Source organism: Nelusetta ayraudi, unplaced genomic scaffold (assembly GCF_046127955.1).
Source record: "Nelusetta ayraudi isolate G7.1 ecotype Tasmania unplaced genomic scaffold, CSIRO-AGI_Nayr_v1 ptg000034l, whole genome shotgun sequence".
Classification (NCBI taxonomy): Eukaryota; Metazoa; Chordata; class Actinopteri; order Tetraodontiformes; family Monacanthidae; genus Nelusetta; species Nelusetta ayraudi.
In genome coordinates, this window is record NW_027466084.1 from 5619545 (window position 1) to 5644169 (window position 24625).

The window sequence follows — 24625 nt, forward strand, 5'->3', positions numbered from 1 at the left end:
AGGGGGGGACGTTGGACAGGGTGATCCGGGCTGCCGGCTGTGTGAGCGGCTGCACCGCTTCGAACAGCCCGTTCACCGTCACCCCGGTCTCTACCAGCAACTTTACCTGCTTCACCTTCTCTAAAAACAGGACCACAGCTCAGTTCATTCGGGCTGCCGACTTCACCGAGCTGTGTCCGATTCGCTCCCCCACGGCTAACGCTACATCTTCCACGTTGCACGAGGAGCCGGCACCTAGTTTAATGCCGTGCTTCCTCGACAGGGAGGAGAACCCTGCGGCCGCCATGACGGCGCACCTGGTCTCCTCCTCCCGACCAGACGGCGTCTGGCCACAAAACACGACAAAACAAACACTAAAAATTAAACTAACTCACACTAAAATAAACTACACAAATACACAACAACAACCCCCAAAGTGTAAAGAATAGAAAAGATTATAGGTAGCGCAATTGCTTCCAATTTTTCTCTCTCCCTCTCACGCTCCTTCCGCTCAGAAGAAGAAGAAGAAGAAGAAGCATTTATTAAGCCCACATTGAGGAAAACTCTGAACTCAATTCTACTGATCTTTTGGGGCCGTTGGAGCTAAAAATGGACGTCTAGCTGTTGTTGGGACTCCAACCTCCAACCACAGGAACTATCAGTCAGCACTCTTCCACCCTGAGCCATCAGCTGACTCTTCAAGTACATCCACTGCTACATTTATCCTTGGTTTTCGAGCCATTGACCTTCAAAATGGATCTCAGTCCATGGTGGGACTTGATCCAACAACCTTGTGATTCACAGTCAGTCATCTTATCAACTGAGCCGTCTGTGGGCTTATGGGATGTAGCTCCCGGAGAACTGATTTCAGCTTTTCTCTGAAAATCTGAAAAAAATCTACATAAGATGTTGTTTTTTTCCAAGAACAAAGAGTTTTAAATACTTATACAACTATAAGTACACTATAAGTAAGTACACAACCAACTACAACCACAATCAGAGGTTTAGCCTACTGAGCTAACCACCTCGGTAGCCTAAGGACTGTGGAGGTCAATAGGTCACCCTGTTCATACAGCCTATTATACAGCCACTGATTCTGGTAAACACATGACAATAAAGTGTTTCATTATATTATACAGTGACCTGTATATGATTGATTTGATGCTGATGATCTTCTATTATTCATCACTGATGAGGAAATGAGTTGAAGAGTCTTTGGTTTTGGGAACTTATTGTCCTTGTTGTGTGTCTGTGTCGCTGCTGCATGTTTGTCAGTGTGTGTGTGTGTTTGTGTGTGTGTGTGATGCTCAAAGTCGGGGCCAAATGCAGCCCGTGTTCATGTTTTCGCTAGCCAGGAGGATGGCAGTAGACATGTGGCTGGACTCTCGCTGCCTGAACCTTGTATGTCATGACCTTTAGCGTGTTTGCTAGTTTTCACCCATTGCTAAGTTGACAGCGAGCACCGCCGTTTTGACAAGCTAACTGCGAACGAACGCGCTGAAAAGCTGAAGCAGCTGGAAGCTGTTTTAACGGCACACAGCAATGCTTTTTCACAAGAGCCTACGAGTCAAATGAAAATGCCACAAAGGCAAGCTGTGAGGTGGCAACAATGATTACCAAGCACAGCAAACCTTTTCCTGAGGGTGACTTTATGAAAGACTGTGTGATGAAAATGGTGGAGAAAATCTGTCCTGAGAAAAAGCAAGCATTGTCCACTCCTTGAGAGGAGTGGACAATGAAATGAACGTGATTGAAGAGTTACTTGACCTCCAGAGCCGTAAGGACCAAACAAGAGGAACATATTTATTTGCTGCTGTTTCTTCTGCTGTAGATGACATGAAACCACAGTGGAATAAAATCACGGGGATTATTACCGTTGGCGCGCCTGCCATGGTTGGCGAGCACAGTGGATTATCAATCCTAGTGTGTAAAAAAAGTCAGTGAAGGAGGCAAAGCTATAAAACTCCATTGTATTATTCACCAACAAGTTCTATGTGCCAAACATCTGAAATATGATCATGTTATGAAAGCAGTGATAGAGGCTATTAATCATATTCGCTCCAAAGCCCTGTGCCACGGCCACTCGACAATCCACGCTGAACACGGAGATGTTGTGTATCACACTGATGTAAGATGGCTCAGTCGGGGGTCTGCACTGCAGTGCTTCTACTCTCTTAGAGAGGAAATCAGACAGTTCTTGGCAAAAAAAGGGACAACCAATGCCAGAACTATGCGATCCTGTTTGGCTGGCTGATTTTGGATTGTTAGTTGACAAAACCCAACATGTTAACGTCCTGAACACGAACCTTCAGGGGCAAAATGCAATGGTATTCACACATCAAAGCCTTTCAGACCAAGCTGCTACTTTTTCAGAGGCACCTGTCACAAACACAGCCCAATACCACACATTTCCCATCGCTGCAAGAAATAATGACCAGTTTTCCAGTGAACAACATCAGTGGGCAAATGAGAAGGCATGCATAAAATATTGTTTATTAACATCAGGAAAGGCACTTCAGTTGTAAATGGTTGGCTTTTTGGGGAGCAGCAGAAAAGAGTGTGGGTCAGGTTTGCAGGATTATAAATTGTTTTGCCATGGCACTTCACCAGCAGCTGATATTCCCTTACAGCAATGGCATCCTGGGTGGGACGATTTGCGCCACTCCTTCCCAGTTCTTACAGTGCAGGGGGGGCTCAGCTTGTCTTTCCAGTGGTGACAAGTGCAACCTCTGGAAATTGTGAAGAGCCACAGTTGCCTTCACAACCCAGTCTGCAGTTTCCGGCATAACTTCGAGAACCCGGTGGTAGATCCTCCACTGGGCAGCGAGTACGCCCAAGGCGTTCTCCACCGCTCTGCGGGCTCTTGAGAGGTGGTAATTGAAGACCCTCTGGGACCTGGAGAGGTTTCTCCCTGGTAGGGCCGGATCATAATCCTCCTATAGCAGAACAACAACAACAAATTAAACATGCGTTTGGACATGAGCCCTGCAAGTTGTTGGGCATCGGTTCCGAACGCTTCCGAACGCCATATTCCTCCTTGACGCATATGCGGCAAAGCTCTGCCAAATTGTGGCACACAAAAAAATGACATCACATACCAAAAGCCTGAAGACAACTCATATACAGTCAACTTACCAGAGTTATCCAAAAGGGTGTAATCATCGGTGGAAAAGTTTAGTGGCTCTCCTCTGAGGAGCAATTCTGCATTCTCATAGGAAACAAAAGTAAGGATGTTGCATCGTTCTGGGTGGGGTGTGGAACTGTTTTGCAGTTCCACCCAGAAATATTTGGAAGATGCAGTCTTAAAAAGGCTCTAAACAAACAGAAAAAAAATATATGCAAGTGTGTATATATCAATGTATTCCTTTGCTACTGTTGTACTGCTGTAAAACAAAGCAAATGCGATTGGCCTACCTTGTTGAGTCCCTGCACTGACACAGTTGTTTGGCCGTGGCACCAAAGGAGTCAATAAAAATGGCTCGGGACTCACTTGGATAGCAGTCCACTTGGAGGTCGGCGATGTCATGGGTCGGGAAGCGGCCCACGTTGGAGTCGCCCAGGATCACCCACTTTATGTTCAGGCTCAGGCCCCAGTCGATTAATTTGTGCTTAGAGCAAAGGCGTTTTGTTACCTTGCATGGCGTGGTGAAGGTGTGGGGTTGGACAGGAGACTGGAATTCCTCAAAGGACATGAGGAATCTGTCCTGGTCCTGGTCAGAGGACTGTAGGTCCTCTGTAGCGTCGGCTGGGGACTGGGGCCTGTGGACCATGGCCTGGAGGACCACGACTGGCACCAGGGCTCGTGGGGTGGCAGGGAGCTGGGTCTCCTCCACTGTGTGTGGTGAGGTGGCGGTTGGTGGGTGGAGTGGGTTCTGGCCTCACGAGGTCGCTCTGGACGTCAGCCGGCCGTCCCTGGGGGAGTGGGGCGGGCTGAGGTGGCTGTGAGTGCAGCCAGGGGTCTCCCCCAGTTGGGGAGGGAGTGAAGAAACCACTCCTGTGTAAAGGGGGCAGCCAGGGGTTCTGGCGGCGTAGGGGAGGTCCCGGCGTTCTCATCCCCCTGGTCCGTGGTGGGCGTGGGGGAAGGCAACGGGGACCTGAGGGAGGGGGCCCCCTCCTGGGGACCTGCGGTGTGACAGGAAAGGGGGGGTGTCTGTGTTTGTGCTTCTGTGACACATTTCCTCACCTGGCGGGGAGGAGAGGGCCGCGGTGGGGCCATTGTGGGGAGTGTCTCCGGTCCGGTGGACTCTCCGGCCGGGTTTTGTCTGTGCTCCCAGACTGGAGCAGGTGGGGGAGGAGGCGCCTGATTGAGGTGCTGCAGACGAGTTAATTGATCACGTGGTGGAGGCACTGTCTCCTCCTCCTCCTCCTCCTCCGCAGCCTCAGGCCCGGCCAGGAGCTGCTGGATGAGCCTCTCCGCCTGGTCCGCTGTGGATTGCCGGAGGCAGCCCGAGGTTCCTCCTGGCCCACCTCGTGGCCACTTGGAAGAGGTGTTTCCAGTCCCGTGGCAACTCAGGTAGGGTGTCAGCAAGCACACAGACTCGTGCGTCTTGGTAGTGTTCACGGAGGATTTTGAGGGCGACGACGCCCCTTTGTCGCGCATTGCCGTTTAAAAAGTCAGTGGTGTTGGGCGTTGGCGCGGCAGGCTTAATGAGCGCACAGGGGCGGAAACGTTGGTCCTGGTTCCCCTGTCGGGAGGGCCGTCGGCGGGGAACCGGCTCCTGGTGGCCGTAATTGCGGGTTAGGTGAGGTGAGGTGTAACAGAGTTAAAAAAAAACAAAAAAAAAACCAAGAAAAGAAACACAAAACAGGAAGAAAATGATTAAACTCATTAGTCCTATGTTTGAAGCATATGTGGGGACTTTACTTGTTATTTGTTTATTTTGTTATATATTGTGAATTTTATCTCAATGTTATTTTATTCTATTATTATTCTATGCAAGTCTGTCTCTCATCTCTTGCCGTATGTAACCCTCGTTACTAAGTTAGAACAGAGCACAGGTAAAGTAATAAGCTGTAATAATAAATGGACCAATGACAGAAGACTTTAAATTTGTGTAGCGCCCTCTAGACAACTAGCCCTTCTATGAAGTGCGTTCCCCAAGTTCTTTTAAACCTATTGATCTATGGTTAATTAACTCAAATGAGTGATAAGTTGTCTTACACTATTTATGAACTGTTAGTTTCTTTTTCCTGAATTTAAAGTACTCTTTTTGTTAGTTTGTTTTTTTACTCTCTCTAAAGCACTCTTAAAAGGAAACTTAGACACTCTCAAAACATCTAAATAAATATAAACAGCAGACTTATGATGCAGGAAGAAAGAATGGAAAAACCACCAGTAAGTAATAATTATTTACTTTTGTAATAATTACTGAACCTAAACAAATATAAAATACAAAAAGACAATAGACCAACAATTCAATAATATTCAGATAAGTCTTCAATACCTTTTCAGATAAGACTTCAATACCTTTAAACCTTAGATCAGTAAACAAAACAATAAACTCAAGTAAACAGTTTCTCCACCAATTCCAACACTCAAATGTCCCTTGTTTTCAATGCAAACACTCAATCTCTATGCTTTAATACCCCAAAACCCCAGTATTCACCCCTATAGCCGGCTTTTCTAAATAAAAGAAAATAAAAAGAGAGAAAATGAAATGAAATAAAATGGAATGAAACGAAATGAGATAAAATAAAATGGGTACCCTTTAACCAGTAACTCGTTGCAGGCCTGATTCGTTGCTTGTGAGCGTTGTAGCCTCAAACTGTAATGGCTGCTTCGCGCATGGCGCAGAAAAAAAACCCCACCACAGACTCACGGCACGAATGGCGTAGTCCTTGTCGTTCACGATGCAGCGGGTGGCTGGCGTCGGCTGTAAACGAGTCCTCCGTCCTCCCCGGTAACGTCTGGGCTGGCCCTCACCGCGGGTCTTCTCAGGCTGGTCCGTTTCGCAGTAGTCTGGCAAGTTCCACCGAGTTGAGCGCTGTGTGAGCAGCTCACGAGTGAAACCACCAGGTAGCTAGAATGAGCTACCCTAGCCTCTAGCTGTGCAGGATAACTTTTGTCCAAAGTCTCTCCGTTCGAACCAAACACTCGGCTGCACTGATGGAAGTTGTTCCGAGACTGTCCGTTTGTCTCCACGTCCGTTCCTTAACCAGTCTCTTTTCACAGTTTGTTCTGTCCGTCACCACGCTCCGCCATCACACCTCTCCTCTCTCCTCGTGCTCTTCCCTCTTGTTCCTCCACCTCGTGCTCTCACCTGCTCCTCTTCCTCATCCGGTCAACCTTTCACACTCATCACTGATTGGATATCCTCAAACACAACAAACTCAACGTAACACATATTTTCACATTAAAACATTACTTTTACACTCCTTTTAAAACACAAAATAAACATTTCTCATAAAAGAAATACCAAAACGAAATAAAAACAAACAAATAAGTAAAATGAGTGCTTTTATTCAATAATCTATTTATTTTTTTTTTTTTTTTTTCCGGACTATGACTTATGTATTTCTTTATATTTTTAACTGGGTTACATTTGTAACGTTGAAACTCAAAAAGACACAGGCAACAATGATTTGAGTGTTTTGTGTGTACCTTGTTATTATAAGGCAATAACACAATGAAAACACAACAGTTTGTAGTAAAACATTACATGAAAAATAATAAACAAAAATAATAAAGCCGGCAAAATAAAAGACTTTTACCCAAGGTCTGTGTTGGGGCCCTTTTTGTTTTCTCCTCCGACTTGTGTCAGTGTATCAGTGTATGTGTTGGTCCTACCACACCGTCCGTGAGGAAGGAGGATCAGGAGCCTTTCACGATTCTGGAGTTCGATGCGGCTCGCCACCCAGCTCACACTGGGAATCCTCAGATCTTGGGATCTAGAACAGTCTCTGGAAGCCTCACACGAATCCAACAGGAAACGAGCGCTCCGATGGATGATGGAACGTGGATGCCACCTCTTTTAAACGCTGTCATCCACAAAAACCCTCAAAGGAAAATCCAAATTACATTAACTGATTCAGTAGTTGTACAACAAAAATCTATCTTTAGTTCAAGCTTTCATTTATAGTTGTGAAACCATAAATACATTCAAAGTACTTCTTCATCATTCAATCATGTTCAAATATTCAATTTACATCAATAACTATTTCAAAACCATAAATTATCATGGTTATGATAGTAAACAGCCAAAAGAGCATTTTTCAAAAATAAAACAAAAAAAAAGATATCACTTTAAGTTGGTGAAAAAATATGTTCAATACAACTACAATAGTAATTTTAAGGTGTTATGGCTCAACGTGCTTAGTTTTCTCTCCTTGCACCGGTAACAGTGAGAGAATGCACTAAAAATTAACCGCTTTGATTACACAATCAAATAATCTCACCAATATATTTTCCTCTCAACAACCAATAAACACAGTTAAGGAAAACAACATCCTCCTTTGTAAACAAAAAAATTAAACAATTAACATTTCAATAAATCACAAATGAAACCAAGCAACCATAGCAGCTAAGTGGCTATGCCCAACTAGTAGGCCACGAGCATCACGAACCACAGTTCCGGGTGATTAGCAGCATTAGCCCCTTGACAACTATATTAACATTTAAACCTGAATATCAGCTGCCTTAACACAGTTTAAGAGTGTTTTTTCTTACTCACCGCTGAATCACAGTATATACAACTTTACCGAGCTTTACCCCACCAGGTCGGCATGATCACTCGGTCCCTTGCGCTGCTCTATAATGTTGAAGCAAAACGATTTAAAGCCGTCATATTTTATTCGGAATTACACAGCTTCACGTAAGATATTTTTTCTAGCATCTTACCCAGTAAAACACCACTCGTTTCACTCGTTTTTTCTCCTTATTTCTCTCGTTATTGCTCCACTCTCACGAAGCAGCACGCACATGCTCTGGACCAGGTGTTGTGGCCCAACTGGTTTCTGCTCTAACTGGTTTCCTTGCAGATGTGTTGCGCCGCCGTCAGCAGATTCGACACAATTTAGAAAAACATGCTACAACATAATACCGGCGATTTTAAAGCCGCAGCCCACATCTACCACAGCAAATATGCTTCTGGAAGTGAGCGCTACGTGCTGGTGACTTATAAAAAAATAATTTAATAAAGAAAATGTGAAAAACAATTTTGCGCCGAGTTGGACTCGACCTCACTCCAACAAAAAAAATCACACAATGAAGATAACCTGTCTACCTCCGTGAGCCACCGGGACTCACAACAAGCACGGCTTTCCTTGGGTATTAGTTAGTGATGTCGGCACCAGGCAACGTTTTGATTTGAGCTGCCTGAGACAACTGGTTACCATCGGTTTGCCATGAAAATACCCAAACGTATTTGTCGATGTTACTTGTTCTTTTTCCTCGAGTCAACAAACATTTTCAACGCCACATTACAGTCCACACAACACTGCACACCATGACAGCCTGTCACGTTTTAAAAGTGACGACGTTAACTCGGAAAATGCTGTTAAAATGGGCTAAATAATATGTAAACAGAAGCCAAGAACAAAGAGACTGGATCATTACGGAGAGGAACAGCCACAACTTACATTTACTCGTATCACTGTGGTTTGTGTGTGCGCACTAAAACAAAATAGTTGAGCGTTTTATATACACAAAAAAAATCTGCCATCTTGAATTTATATGTGACTGAAAGCTAACACAAAAAACTATGTTTTTTTTTTCACTCGAATCACTGTTCTCAGACATTGTGTCTCATTTAACAGGTAACTGTGTCATCAGCATGATGCGTTCAATTACGGGGCAGTGTCGCACATTCGCGCGATGGCGTTCAGCGCACATAAAGAGATAACATTATACATCGGGAGATGTTTGTAATGTTGTGAATTGAGATATTTAATTTGGTCATTGCATTTAACTAAGTAATTAAAAACAACTAGATTGATATTTATAGTCAGCTCCCAATCCTTTTTGCACTACGCAAGATTAATTCTTTCAGTCAATTATTTCAGTGCTCTTTCCATCTGTTTCAAATGACTCTTCAAATATTGTATGGCAATATTTTCCAGATGGGGAATTGTATTATCAATGCCACAGAAAACGTGATGCGAGTCAGCATCACCTGGCTAAAGTTGTGCGCAGTCCACACGAGGCAGACAATTTATTCACGGAGTTCCATGCCAGCGCAATTGGAGCCCATTGTGGCGTGGAAAAGACAATGCATGCGATTGGCCTCCGATATTACTGGCCTGGCATGAAGAAAGACATCACAAAATGGGTGAGTGCACAATTGCTCTATTGCTATGAATTTCAAGCAACTATTAACAGCGTTTGCATGTCAGATCTGAGTGTTCTGAATTAATTTGCTTTTAGATAGCCCAGTGTGATCACTGCCAAAAGAGGAGGGCATCTTTAAAGGAGAAAACTCAATACCAACCCATTGAGGTGAATGGTCTTCATAAATGAAACATGCTGTTTAACATACACCAACAATGTTAATGTAGAATAACTGATTTTGTGCTTTGGTTCACATAAGGTATCAGAGCCCTTTGAATTAGTCGGAATGGACCTTGTTGGCAAATTAAAGTGCTCAAAAAATGGATACACATATATCTGCGTTATGGTGGACTACTTCACAAAATGGCTGGAGGTATATCCTCTAAAAAGTAAAAAGGCTGAGGAAGTAGCAGAATGTGTACTGGACTTTTTTTTTTATAAATATGGCGCACCCAAACGAATTCTGACAGATCGCGGCAAAGAATTCCTCAACAAAGTAAGTGAAAAGTTAGAATTTTTTATTGTGTTATTGTTTACAGAAACTTCTCTGAGAGAACCAACTTTGTATGATATAACAATGTATGTTTTTAATTCTAATTCTAGATCAACCTAGATTTGTGTGCCAAGCTTGGCATTACAAGAAGCCTCTGTGCACCATACCACCCACAGACAAATGGTTTGGTCGAAAGGCTAAATGGCACCATTCAAGGGTGAAAACAAAACTGTCCACATTTTGTCTTCATGTTATCTCCAATCAGGCCTGCATGAAAAATGAACATGTTTTTGTTTTGTTTTGAGAGCTTTGAAAAAGATGGTGCTTGACAATCCAAATGACTGGGACAGTTGGATCAAACCAACTGTATTTGGATTGCGAACAAAAAAACAAATCACGACAAAATATTCACCTTATTATTTGATGTACGGAAGAGAGGCCCGCTATCCATCTCAAATTCCAGACAAATTGCAGGTATGATAGCATTTTCATACAGTAGATGCTGATTAGGGAACCATGTACATTTGAGTCCTTGTGTTTTTTAATCTTTGCTAATATTTCAGATAAGTGATGACAACATACATGCCCTGATCCAAAATGAGGAACCATGTAAACGTGTGACCGACCTCAAAGATGTTTACACTAAAGTGGAGGAGAACCTCAAACAAGGGCAAGAAAAAGTCATGAAAAGGAAATTATTAAAGGGGGATGATGACAGCTTTGTGGTTGGTGACAAAGTACTCCGTAAGAACATCAGACAAGAACAAAGAAAAGGAGGGAAATTAGAGGCTGATTTAATGGGTCCATTCACAATCACCAAAATTGAAGGGAAAAGCATTGATCTTGAAACCGAAAAAGGAGTAATCCTTGAAAGGATCAATGTTGACCATTTAAAAAGATATGTGGAGCCACAGGCAAGAATTCCATCAAAATGGATTGACCGCACCACTCCTGAAGCCGTGGAGCCCAGTCCCTTGACTTCAACCACCGAAATAGTTAATCCAGAAGACTCAGTGACAGGCGTTTTGTCCTCAAGTCTTCAGGCAAAGAGCAAAACTCTCCTCAGCCCATCACTTTTGATCACCCCAGAGGACTGTAAGTCTGGATGTTAATACGATTTCATTTCATAAACAACACATTGAAAAAGATCTGCATATATGCTGGAGGCTGGACATATTTCAAAATGAAATATGGGTGAAATGTTGGGAAATGTTTTAATATAGATGAGCCCTTTGTTAACAGCCTTCTTGTAATTTTCAGTAATAGATGATATCTGGTCAGGGAAAAGGCAAGGAGTTCTCTGGAGCAAAACTGGACCTTACAAATTGTTTGCCATGGACATACAGAATCTAGCCCCTGGATGGGAAATTGAGAGTGAGGTAACAGCATACATAGTCTTTTTTTGTTTGAAATGTCTTTTCTGACCAAACTGTAACTCCATACAATTGTCACTTAAAGGTTGTGAATGCATTCATCTCCATGGTCATTGTGACGATTGAGAAAGAAACTGGCAAGAAGGTCTATCTGATTGACTCATTCACAATGACTGCAATGTGGCAAGGGTCATTCAAAGGGTTACGCAAGGTATTCATTAAATAAAAAACTAAAAACTGTCTACATGACTACAAAATACACGTTATATGTTCAAGGTATTTATTCTTTGTTTGTTTTCAGCTCGACCCAATGGCCTACGATGCTCTTGTTGGACCAGTGTGCGACAAACAGCACTGGACCCTTGTGGTGAGAATAAACCTAGAAAAGATTTATTAGAATTGATTATATTTTATAGAGCTGTATGTAGGATTGTCTATAATTATTTTTTTATTTGTATTTTCTTTGTTGTTGTGTGATTTTCATATGTATTAAGATTATTTATCCAAAGGAGAAGCGGGCTGTTTTCGTAAACCCTTTGGGTGAAACACCCGATGAAATAAAGAAATGCAAGGAAATAACAAGGTAGATCACAAGTCAGTGGTAGTGTTATCAAAGGCTTGAGCACATATTTTGAAGATATTTTACAATTCTTCAGAGCCTTCATGAGAAAAAAGAAAAGGCCACATTTCAAGATGGACTTGTGACACCTTGAGCCATCCGTGCCAGCAGGATTCGACATCCTGTGGGGCCTTTATTTGCAAGGTATGAGTGCAACTAACCCTTTGAAGAAATCTGTTAAATGTTACTACGTAATTGTACTACGTGTTGTGTAGTTTGCAGAGCTTCTCCTAACCACTGGGGTGCTACATTTAAGCAGTTCCATCACTGAGGTTAGGAGGGAAATGGCGTGTAGGCTGCTTGCTACTTCAGGTTTGTTTTGGTTTATTTTTTTGTTGTTGTTGTTGTTGTTGTGTCATATGAATTAAGGTGTTGCTGATAAAATTATTGCATGTGTATTGTCTAGAAAACCTTTCAGACCTATGCAGGGCTTGTGGAAATGATTGCCAAAGTCCTGGGAGAAATGAAAATGAGCATGATTATTGGGTAAGCATACAGCTTTACAATTAAATATATATATGTATGTATGTATATGTATGTATGTATGTATATATATGTATGTATATATACGTATGTGTATGTGTATGTATATATATATATATATATATACATATATATATTTATATATATATATGTATATATATATGTATATATATATATATATATATATATATATATATATATATATATATATATGTATATATATATATGTATATATATATACATATATAAAACACTCAACTATTTTGTTTTAGTGCGCACACACAAACCACAGTGATACGAGTAAATGTAAGTTGTGGCTGTTCCTCTCCGTAATGATCCAGTCTCTTTGTTCTTGGCTTCTGTTTACATATTATTTAGCCCATTTTAACAGCATTTTCCGAGTTAACGTCGTCACTTTTAAAACGTGACAGGCTGTCATGGTGTGCAGTGTTGTGTGGACTGTAATGTGGCGTTGAAATGTTTGTTGACTCGAGGAAAAAGAACAAGTAACATCGACAAATACGTTTGGGTATTTTCATGGCAAACCGATGGTAACCAGTTGTCTCAGGCAGCTCAAATCAAAACGTTGCCTGGTGCCGACGTCACTAACTAATACCCAAGGAAAGCCGTGCTTGTTGTGAGTCCCGGTGGCTCACGGAGGTAGACAGGTTATCTTCATTGTGTGATTTTTTTTTTTGGAGTGAGGTCGAGTCCAACTCGGCGCAAAATTGTTTTTCACATTTTCTTTATTAAATTATTTTTTTATAAGTCACCAGCACGTAGCGCTCACTTCCAGAAGCATATTTGCTGTGGTAGATGTGGGCTGCGGCTTTAAAATCGCCGGTATTATGTTGTAGCATGTTTGTAAATTGTGTCGAATCTGCTGACGGCGGCGCAACACATCTGCAAGGAAATCAGTTAGATCAGAAACGAGTTGGGCCACAACACCGGAAATCATGACAGGATGTCAGACTAACGAGCTGACCACCTGGGGCTCACGCAGCTCACTGATTGGCTAGGTAGGGCAACTCTGCACTGGCTACATTTGGTCGCAAAACAATTATTTATTTATTTATTTTTAAAAACACTTTTAACACGCTTTTAACACTTTTAAGTACAGCTTCAATGATTTATTTATTTCAAAATAAATTGAGTTGTTTTACAGATTTTTTTATGAACGCTCAATGCACTATGCATCTCACCATTAAAATGAATTGTTGGAAACTTTAACTAAAAAACATGTATTTCTGAACCTGGGTTACATGTACTTTCTGGGTTTGAGGAGCATAGCAGATCAATTCCTCAGTTCCATATTGTATGAACGAGGGTAAGTTTGGTTAGTGGGTGCTGCAGCGATTTATGATTATTTTCCATCAGGAACAATCTAATAATGCCCCAGTTGAGGTGCACTAATAGCGCGCAAATACTGCTACTGCTATACAGTTGTTTTATGCTTAGTTTTAATAAATAATTTCAGTTTTAATAACAATTTTGTGTTCGAGCCAATTGCGATGTGGCAGGCTACAATGCGGCTAGCGCGGCGGAGCTAAAATGGCGAACTATTGTTAACATTGTTGTTTTGCCCGTTTAGAGAGACAAGAAAGCCCGAAGACTTTCAAACCCCCTTTATTGTCTTCTGCAGGTATGTTTTCTTTATTATTTCCCTGTTCGTTGTTTTCCTGTCTTTGATTTTACCCCACATGTGTATTGTCACTTTATCCAGTAGGTGTCACTATTCTCCCGTTCATTGTTTTTAAAGGGGACCTATGATGCTTTTTTCTGAGCTTTAAAAACTATTACAATGTTGAACTCTATCGTCAAACGATCTCGATATTGTCAAATAATGACGATCATGCGTTTGGACGTGAGCCCTGCAAATTGTTGGGCATGGTTCTAAACGCTCTGTTCACGGAGATTTTTTCAACACTGGGCACGGAATTACGTAATTGTGTGCCGGATCTCCTTTCATGGCCAAGGTCCGGCACCCTCTCGGACTGGTTCCGCCCTCCTTCCTGCCCCGGAAGTGATTCCGCAATGCGCTGCTCCAAGAAAATGTTTTTTTTCGGTGTCAGGGAAATTAAAAAATATAAAACAAAAAATACTGAGCGACTACCCCGGAACGAACAGAGAAAATGTTGGAGGTTTGTTCAGCCTAATGCGGATGCGATGGAACACCGGTCTGCAGCCAGACCCCTACCGGTCGGCAACGGGAGTGAGACGGGCTCGACTCGGCCGGTGGACAACGAGAGAATAGTCAGCCACGGCAATATTTGAAAACATGTATGAGGACTGTGAGTGTACTGTGACCTCAAGCAACATTAGTTTTAAAACTACTTGCAACGTACAACCGCTGAATCGTGGTGATGAACTGTTAGCCACCACCGCTAACTCCGTGCTCTGCTTGTTATGTGTGTTGTGTTCGCTGGCAGCGAAACTGAAGAGGCAGTGATTTTGACTGGCAAGTTTCACTCCTTATAGCGATGTTCACGCTGCCAGCATGGTAACATGGGTTGTATAGAGCTCTTCCTGCTTTGTGCTTGGTGTGGACGTAAGTGCAGATATTCTTGTCTAAGTCTAATAATAAACGACTCTATGACTGAAGTGATCGTTTCAGCGTACATATTTTCTCTGCTCGGACAGTGTTTTGATACAAGTCAACAGTATGAAACCAAATCATTCTAAGCCCTATTAAGATGTCTCGCAAAAATACAAAACAAAAACACGGTCAGTACACAAAGTAAAATATATTTCCGGGGACACGGAAGGCACAAAAAACGTCCAGGGACCTTCGGTCCGCCTTGCGGCCGTAACTCAGCCCGCGCTGGGTCCATACAGCTGCTAAAGGGTGAAGCCTTCACGACGGTAAGTGTTTAAATTGTGCCTGTTTCGTAAAGTTTGCCGTTTACTCTTTACTCCCGCACCAGCAAACTGAGGAAGTGAGGCTCAGCAGCGACGAAGAGTGTGACCCCGGGCGGGGTCGTTTTCGCGGTAAATACGAGGAAACGAGCCGTGAGATATGCAAATCTAAAAAGCTTTCAGCGCGGAAAATCGTGCGTTGCTGCTCTGGAGGGGCCAGATATCAAATACAAAAGCCCGAAAATTAGTATAATAGGTGACCTTTAAGTGAGTTGTATGTTGTGTGTGTCAACGGAAAGTTCCATGTTGTATGAACGAGGAGAGACAAGAAAGCCCGAAGACTTTCAAACCCCCTTTATTGTCTTCTGCAGAAAATAAAGAGGTGGAAAAACGCAACTCTCAAGTCATCTTTCAAGTCAGCCATTTTACACATCCGTTACACTGGTGCCGTGACCCTTTGGATCTCCAGATCAGCTAGATGCTCTTCGCCATGGATGCTCTGCTGCTGGTTGCGCACCAGCTGTTGTAAGCGCACGTCTGGGGCCGGTAGACGCAGCGGGTTAGGGTTAGGGTCATGACCCTGGGGGTCCTTTCCCAAAGTGGACGTAGCGCTTGTGGAGCGACTTTACATTTGTGTGTGGGGCGGGAGGATGCGACTTGTGGGTTAGCCAATGTGGCTCCCACATTGCTGTTGATTTTGCCATGGTGGGCGCGTAAAGTATGGTAACAATGTTGGAATTTTCACACTTTGGGTAAAACGTTTAAATGAAAATCTGGCAAAAATAGAGCGGAATCCTGTGAACTGGGAGATCCCCAAAACGTCTTTGGAGGGTTTCTATCTGTCCGTGTTTGTTGAGTCTGTTCATTGTAGTGTCTTTGCAGTTGTTTATTTCTTCCAGGTTGATACTGAGGGCAAGCTGACGGAGGATGTGGTAGTTTACAATACCAACAGTGAACTGGTGGAGTAAGAGGTGAGTAGTTAGACTGGGAGAACTGAAGTACAGGGTCAGTTTTTACTGGCTTTTGTAATTGTTTTTCCTTTGCTTATACTGACATTGAGTTTTCTTGTCCTTTTCCAGCTGCTGCTCAAGACGAACCATAGCCTCCACTGTGTTTACATTGCTGCTCCTTGGCTGGCTGGCTGGCTAGTGCAGGGTTGATGCTTTTCAGCATCATTTTCATGACCTATGGTTCTGTGATTGCTGGTTCTGGTTCTCTTGCATAACGACCGATACATATATGCTTTCATTTTCACCTTGCACACGGGCTCTAATTCTTTCAGCGAGCTCGTCCTGATCATCTTCAGATAAAAGAAACAGAAAAGAATGGCTTTTTAAACTCAGTCCATGTTGTGATTTCCAGGCGAGCAACATCCCACCACTCGTGGAGTCCTCAACCTTTCCAAAAGTGGGAAATTGCAATTTCAATGAGCTACTCATGCAAAATGCAGCTCTCTGTTCATTTTGAATGTCAGTTTGTAGTTGTGGTAGGAGTCCATTCTCTGAACAATCAGGCAACGTAGTGGACTGAAGATTTTGCCTTTGTCTCCGCACAGGGTGAGTGGGTTGTGGTGTGTGCGGCGAAGGTGTTTGCACTGAGGCATGGCCCTGTGAAGTGGCCCGCAGAAAGTGTGCTGCGCTGGTTTGCTTGTGCCAGAGCATGAATGCTTACTGCACTATGTTGCACTTCCTCTTCCACATGTTGTATTGTTGTTACAACCCACTTTGTGCCTAGTGGAGATGGCTTGTAACAAGGGACAAGCAGGAGGTGAGTTTTTCACGGGTAACATGTTACGTGTGGAACGAGGTCTGGACTCAAGCGCGGACACAGGTCCCCAAGTGGTAGGAAAAAAATGTTGTTTATTACCTGAAGACACGCAGGACTGGCCATGGCTACAGCTCAGGGGACGTTGAAGAAACTCAACTAGAACAAAAAAACGCTGGAATCTCCATGATAACGGTTACAGAAGAAAAAACAAAATCACTACAAACGGTAGGAAGCTGCTAAACTGACAGACAACAAAAAATCACCAGACTGGCTAGGACGAGGACTAAACAGAAACAAAAAGTCACAAAAACACTTGGATGAAGGCCGTAAGTACTCAAAGTGCAAGGCCGTGACTCTAGGAAATGGCAACGAGATGTTCTGGGTCCGTGTATGTTTTGGTCATTGGATTTTTCGTTCAGAAGCGAGTATTGTTTTTCGTTTTAAAGTGAAAAAAACAAATATGAAATATAAGACGTTTTTCATTTTAACTGTTGATATTAAATAAAAGAACATTTGAAAATGGCTTGATTTTATTTTTATAGTTTGAAGAACAAAAAATAATATCACTAAAATACAAACACAAAAACAGGGCTGGTCTTTGGAGGGAGATACGAGATCAGCAAGTTAGACTGAGGCGGGACGACTTGGACCATGGAGCAAGATGGGGCCTGACACAAGATGGCGCCGTCCATGGCTGCTATGGCACTGACGTGTGTTCGTGTCCTGTGAGCCTTCTTACACTAAAGAAGAGTTGCTGCACTTTAGGGGTTTTACCCCACCGGACCTTTTTCCAACATTACTCACCCGTTCCATGGATATATTGGATATCCTGGTGAGAGGGACAGCGTTCTTTGCCAGTGCTGTACGCTGGACCAGAAGACAACGGGGGAAGCGAGGTGGTTGTCTGGTTCCTCTAAGGAGGAGAAGTTTGCGCCCACCACTCCCAGGTATATTCCTCTGTAACGTGAATTCCTTGCCCAATAAGATGGATGAACTCCAGCTGCTGGTTTCGCGGGACAACGACTTCAAATCCACGGCTGTTTTTGCGTTCGTGGAGACGCATCTGAAACCGGCAGACCCAGGTGAGGCTGTACGGCTGTAGGGTTTTTCCGCGTTTCGTGCCGACAGAGACTTCGAGGCAGTAGCGAAGTCGCGTGGAGGTGGATTAATGTTCTTCGTGAACGATCGCTGGTGTTCCGACGTGACAGTGCTGCAACAACACTGTTCCATTGACATTGAAACTCTCTTCATACTCTGTCGCCCATTCTATTCCCCCCTTGAGTTTAACGCGTTCATCCTTGTGTGTGTTTACGTTCCTCCGGATGCTGACGTCACCGCAGCAGTGGACACACTGACCGAAAAGCTGTCAGGGGCGGAGCGTAGTTACCCGGACAGTTTGGCTGTGGTGCTCGGGGACTTTAACAAGGCTCATCTGAGCAGGGCTCTCCCCAAATACAGACAGCAGGTCACTTGTGCCACTAGGGGTATGAATATTCTGGATCACAGCTACTGCACTATCCGCCAGGCATACCACTCTGTCCCCCGTGCTGCACTGGGCAATGGAGATCACCATTGCGGTCTCGTCCGTCTGATCCCTCGCTACAGGCAGAGATTAAAAATATCGAAACCTGTGGTGCGGTGCTTCAGAGTGTGGTCCAGTGAGGCGAGTGAGAGACTCTGTGCATGGTTGGAAAATGCGGGCTGTGACCAGGACTTTGTCGGGTGGGCGGGGCCTGAGGCTGGAAACGACCTGGATGAATACACAGACACTGTGACATCATTCATCAGCCTCGGCGAGGAGGTGTGTGTCCCTATCCGCTCCAGGAAGATCTACAACAACGACAAGCCCTGGTTTTCAGCTCATCTCAGGAGGCTGAGGTCGGAGAAGGAGGGGGCCAGGCGTAGCGGTGACGTGGTTTTGTTTAGGCAGGCCAAATACAGGTTTGCCAAAGCAGTGAGGGAGGCAAAACATCGCTTCTCCGAGAGACTGCGCCAGCAGCTCTCTGAGGGGAACTCCTCCTCGGTCTAGAAAGGCCTGAAGACCATCACCAACTACAAGCCCAGGTCCCCGCAGGCGGCTGACAACCTCCTCCTCGCGAACGAGCTCAATGACTTTTACTGCAGGTTTGAGAAAGAGAGTTCCCCACCCGCCCTCTCCCTCCAACCCCCCCAGCTACAACCACAACCACTACCCCCATACACTAGGGTGCCCCTCTCCTCCCACCCCACATCCTCCCTCTCTGTTACGGAGAGAGAGGTGAAACTGCTGCTCAGGAGTCAGAACCCCCGGAAGGCGTCTGGCCCGGATTCTGTCTCCCCCTCTGTCTTGAAGCACTGCGCTGAACAGCTCGCCCCGGTGTTTACCAACATCTTCAACACCTCACTGGAGCTGTGTCGTGTCCCAGCATGCTTCAAGGCTTCAACCATCATCCCCGTCCCCAAGAAGGCCAAGGTCACAGGCCTGAATGACTACAGACCCGTCGCCCTGACCTCGGTGGTCATGAAGGTCCTGGAGCGCCTTGTCCTGGCTCACCTGAAGCGCATCACTGATCCGGAGCTGGACCCGTTGCAGTTTGCGTACAGAGCAAATAGATCCACGGAGGACGCCGTGCACATGGCTCTGCACCACACCCTAAACCATCTGGACACTGCCGGCAACTATGCCAGGATCTTGTTTGTCGACTTCAGTTCGGCCTTCAACACCATCCTACCATCCACCCTGGAGCACCAGCTGTCCCTGCTGCAAGTACCTGCCTCCACCTGCAGGTGGATTACGGACTTTCTGACCAACAGGTCTCAGCGTGTGAAGCTAGGGAAGAGCATCTCCAGCTCCAGGTCCACCAGCACCGGTTCCCCGCAGGGCTGCGTCCTGTCCCCCCTCCTGTTCTCCCTGTATACCAACACCTGTGTTTCCATCCACCCCTCGGTCAAGCTCCTGAATTTTGCTGACGACACCACCCTGGTCGGCCTCATCTCCAAGGGGGACGAGTCAGACTACAGGAGGGAGATCGAGCGGCTGCGGAGGTGGTGCAACCACAACAACTTGGAGCTAAATACACGAAAGACAGTGGAGATGGTGGTGGACCTCCGGAGGAGCGCAGCCCCACCCCCTCCCATCATGCTGGAAGGCACCCAGGTGAAGGCCGTAGAGTCCTACAGGTTCCTGGGTATAACCATCTCCCAGGACCTATAGTGGGAACGTAACCTCACGGCCCTTCTGAAAAAGGCCCAGCAGAGGCTGTTCTTCCTTCGGCAGCTGAGGAAATTCAGACTGTCGAGGGATATGATGACCCAGTTCTACACGGCCATCATCGAGTCCATCATCACCCACTCCATCATCACCTGGTTCCCCGCTGCAGCTGCTAAGGATCTTGTCAAGCTGCAGCGGGTGATTCGCTCTGCAGAGAGGGTGATTGGCCGTCCCCTGCCCTCCCTAAAGTCCCTGCACGACTCCAGGGCACTGAGGAGGGCGAGGAAGATCATGGCCGACCCCTCCCACCCTGGTCACGGACTCCTCACCTTGCTCCCCTCTGGGAGAAGGATGCGGCTGCTGAAGGCCACAACTCGCCATAAACTGAGCTTCTTCCCCTCAGCCGCCAGGCTGCTCAATGACTCTGGCTTCCCTCCCTCTGCCCCTCCAGTGACACCAGCACTCACCACCAGCAGTACATAAATACCTTGCACTAACTAATCCCAACATGCACTTTATCTATATATATATATATATATATATATATATATATATATATATATATATGTATATATATATATATATATATATATATATATATATGGTCTTTGTTTACTTCCGCATTGCACTGTGTTGTATGTTTGTTAGTTGATATATATGTGAAAAGAACTGAAATGCACACATGCATTGCCAAAACAAATTCCTACGTGTTTACACAATGGCAAATAAAGAAATCTGAATCTGAATCTGAATCTGAATCTGAATCAATACGTTGTTTACAGAAATAATAAAAGAGTTTGTTTAAGAGAGGACGGCATGACGACAGAGAAACTGAGCCGCATATTTCAGGTAAGAAAAAATAACGACAAATTTATCCCACATTAAATAGGTATAGGTTAGCCTACTATCTAGTTTGCTATTTTATTGTCTGTTTAATAAAATTTAATTTATTGTCTTCGGTTCTTCTATCGGTATAAGGTCGCCTTCACATTAATTAATTGATAAAAACTGAATTGGAGTCATTTAACTGTTAGTGTCACACAATCATGTTTCTTCACAAAAAAAAATCAAACCACTTTGATATAAAAATGTATGATTAATGTTTTGGAGTAAAACTGGTCCGTGTTGTCAGATTTGTCGAGTGTTCTATTCATTTTGGCCATTTCTGTAAATCGTATTGAGCAGCTCGTAAATATTAATTTTGTTTTTCTCCTAAAACAGCAGAAAAAGGTGAGGATACTTCAGGCATTGAAGCTGTAAACAGAGGAGAGTGTAGAGGAGACACTGTTGGGAACAACATTATTGAGATTTATGGCCTCTCAGAGGTACTTTCTGTTTTGAAATCCCTTTTTCCAGAGGAATACATTTTGTACCTTTTCATTTAGTTCACAGACAAAATGTATTTAATTGTTCTGTTCAAACACAAAACCAAAACACCTTAGTTCAAACTGGAAGGAAGTTTGTCCTCTGTTCTAATGAATACGTTGCTGTTCATGCTGCCATTTCTGCATTCCATTATGCAAGTAAAAAAGTGAGTACATCTTTTTTTCATACACGACGCCAAGTTGTGGTTATGAGGTGGAGCAATGCCTCCTTAAAAGGAGCAAAGTTATTGTTCACTGCTCTTGAGAACAAGTTGGAAATGTCTGGGTATCTGTCTGCAAACTGACTCTCAGCTGGGAGCTTATCCTGTTCAGTAGAAAATGGATCATCTCCAAAAGTGGAACGTATTGTCAGTGTGGCTCCTGAATCCTGGTTGTATAGGGCTGCTGCTTCCAGTGAGTGAGGCAACAGCTCCTGTAGTGTTTTCTTAGGACACCCATTGCCAGCCAAGACATTTGATAAAATAAAGAATATGAGGTTGTTGTTGAAATGTGCATATACCTGTTGTAATTATTTTCATAGTGCTTGTTTATTTCACCTGGAATTCGGTGTGCATTCCACGCCTCCACCACTCTTGTGAGACCAATCTGACACAATTGGCCAGCCAGGTTTGAAACGCAGTACCTCACAAGGCTGTCATCCATATTTATTTCCTCTTGATTCTCTTGAGTCTTAATTGGGTAGTTAACCCAATTATTTACTTCAGGCCACATTCGTTCAACTATATGATTCTGATCACAGATTAAAAATATAGATAAACAATATGTATATAAAGATCTATCCCATGATTAGACTGTAAAGCTGAGTACCAATGTGTTTGCTTGAGCCGTAGTTCATTATTAAACCTACTTAAAACAGAACCCTTTTTGTTATTCAATGGTAATTTAACCCAAACAACTGGATGCCGTTAAGTTAAGGTATGAATTTCACACAAAAAATGCAGCTGAAGAAAACAGTAGTAACGTATGAATTGCGATTTCTTTTTTGGTTTGGCTGGTCTTTCGACTTTTATTCATTCTATATCAAAGTGATTTGTACAGTATATCAAACATATAAGCCATGTTGTCAATGATGACTAGAGAGAATGGTCTACACTTGTGACAACTGAATACTGTGCTGCACCACAGAAAAAAACATTTTCTAAACCATAAAGCCTGACAAAATACAAAAGCAAAGATCATTAAATATGTAGTCGGGAACAGCAGCAGAGGAGGCACTTTATCTTGCTCCAGAATTGGCCCAAGAAGTGACACCAGGGATGAATAATTGCAAGGATTTAGTGATGTACAGTTAAGTTGTGAACTTGAACGTTTTGGACTGTTACATTAACCTATTTAGCTGGGCTGTTACCTTACCATATGTTACTCTGGCTATTGTGGAACTCAATACTTTTATTCAGAGCTCTATGAAATAAATGTTTCAAAATAGACTGATACCATTTACCATTTATCATATGTTTTTTGTTCTCATCACAGCATTTTTTATTTTGACAAATACGATAATACTGTGGTGCAACATAATCTGAAAAGTCCGTGGCTATAGAGTCCAGAAAATAATACTGATCTATTTATACAACAATTAGTGTGTAACTAAGGTAATCTATACACTACCTTTGTGGATGAAGTCTGTAAATAAGGACGCTTTTCCTGATTATGACGGTGAATTGACAGCAACTCTTGCATGAAGAGTGTCAAATAGAACTCTTTTCCATGATCGACATGGACTTGGTCCCACATACCATACTTGAGCACTGCAGGCCTGGTGGATGAAGAGGCAATTTTAATTAGGGGGAAAAAATATTTCAGTTAGATGTTTTAGATGTGCTCATCCTCAATTTTATGCCAAAATGTAATGGGAATTATCTTACTTATCCGTGGTACTAAACAAATGACAATCTAAATATGGTTTGTGTATTACCTGAAAATATCTTCATAAATTGAAAGGTTGCTGATTTCCGAGTAGGGTTCCAGAGACATTTACAATGAACAATTAGCTTTTCTCCTACAACCAGTTAGCAAATCTGCAGCGCTCTGCCTTAGTCAACACTAACCTCTAACTTGCTGATCTCGTACCTCCCTCCAAAGACGAGCCACTTCTGGTCTGAGGATACGGTAAAACGCCCTGTTTTTTGTGTTTGTATTTTAGTGATTTTATTTTTTGTTCTTCAAACTAGAAAAATAAAATCAAGCTATTTTCAAATTTTCTTTTATTTAATATCAACAGTTAAAAGGAAAAATGTATAATATTTCACATTTGTTTTTTTCATTGTAAAACAAAAACGAATTAGCGTGTGCTTTTCGTTTTTTAATACTCGCTTCTGAACGAAAAATCCAATGACCAAAACATATACGGACCGCTAAGTGACAGGTCGTCGCACGTTTCATCTACGTGAAATTACTCAGCAGTAGAGTGAACGAAGAACACTTTGTGGAGGGGGTTTAATTTAAAGCAATGAGTTCAACAGAGCGATCAAAAAAATGAAAGTGCGTTTTTAGTAGGCTAGATTATGTGACTTAAGATGGTGAAAAGTGCATTCTCAGTGTATAATTATTTGGTAATTGATTAGTTGATTTTTAAGATTTTAAAATGTGACAGTTCGTGTTAATGAATTAATGATTTACATGTGAATACGAGGGAATATAGCCATACAGGGGCTTAGCCAAGTCCTATTGACAGATGTGCACACTGGTAACATTTTATGAAAAGGTACAATTGTGTAGTGCACACAATACACATAATTGATAAACATATTTAAAAATGTAGGAATTTCCCGTTTCAATGACTATGTCGTCAGTGGGGGTTAAAGCGGGAGAAAGTCGAATCGGAAGGATTCTAAGTGAGGTGCACCAGTCCTATAATGAGCTGGGGGGGGGGATCTCTCAAGTCTGTCGACGACGGGGAGGGCACCCCGAAATATATATACAAGACAAAGCGAAGTGCGTCTCGTATCAGTTCATTACGGGACAGTTTTTTTAGTTGCCAAATACGGGACAATTGCGTATTTTACGAGAGGGTTGGCAACCCTATCTAGACCACAGACGCAAATCAAATGAGGTTTTGTCATTTTCCCTAAAAAACAGGACAAATTGTGTCCCGGGAGAGAATTTATTTTCCCCGGGACAGGTGGTGAAAAAAGAGAACAATTTTGGGAAAAACGGGACGGGTGGCTACCCTACCTACACAAGAAAAAAACATGTGATTTTCAAAATTGCTCAAC

General features: G+C 43.3%; 2 protein-coding genes and 1 long non-coding RNA gene across 16 annotated transcripts in view; 2 read left to right on the plus strand and 1 right to left on the minus strand.

Annotated features, from left to right (window-relative positions):
* LOC142892491 (ribonuclease inhibitor-like) overlaps positions 1 to 24625 on the minus strand; it is a 182074-nt gene that overhangs the window by 59790 nt on the left and 97659 nt on the right. The window lies entirely within an intron of this gene.
* The window catches only part of LOC142892485 (NACHT, LRR and PYD domains-containing protein 12-like), a 155003-nt gene that overhangs the window by 53232 nt on the left and 77146 nt on the right, over positions 1 to 24625 (plus strand). The window lies entirely within an intron of this gene.
* Positions 13688 to 15458, plus strand: LOC142892189 (uncharacterized). Its single transcript, XR_012927383.1, has 2 exons — positions 13688 to 13961; positions 15325 to 15458. It is a non-coding gene; the product is annotated as an uncharacterized LOC142892189 (long non-coding RNA).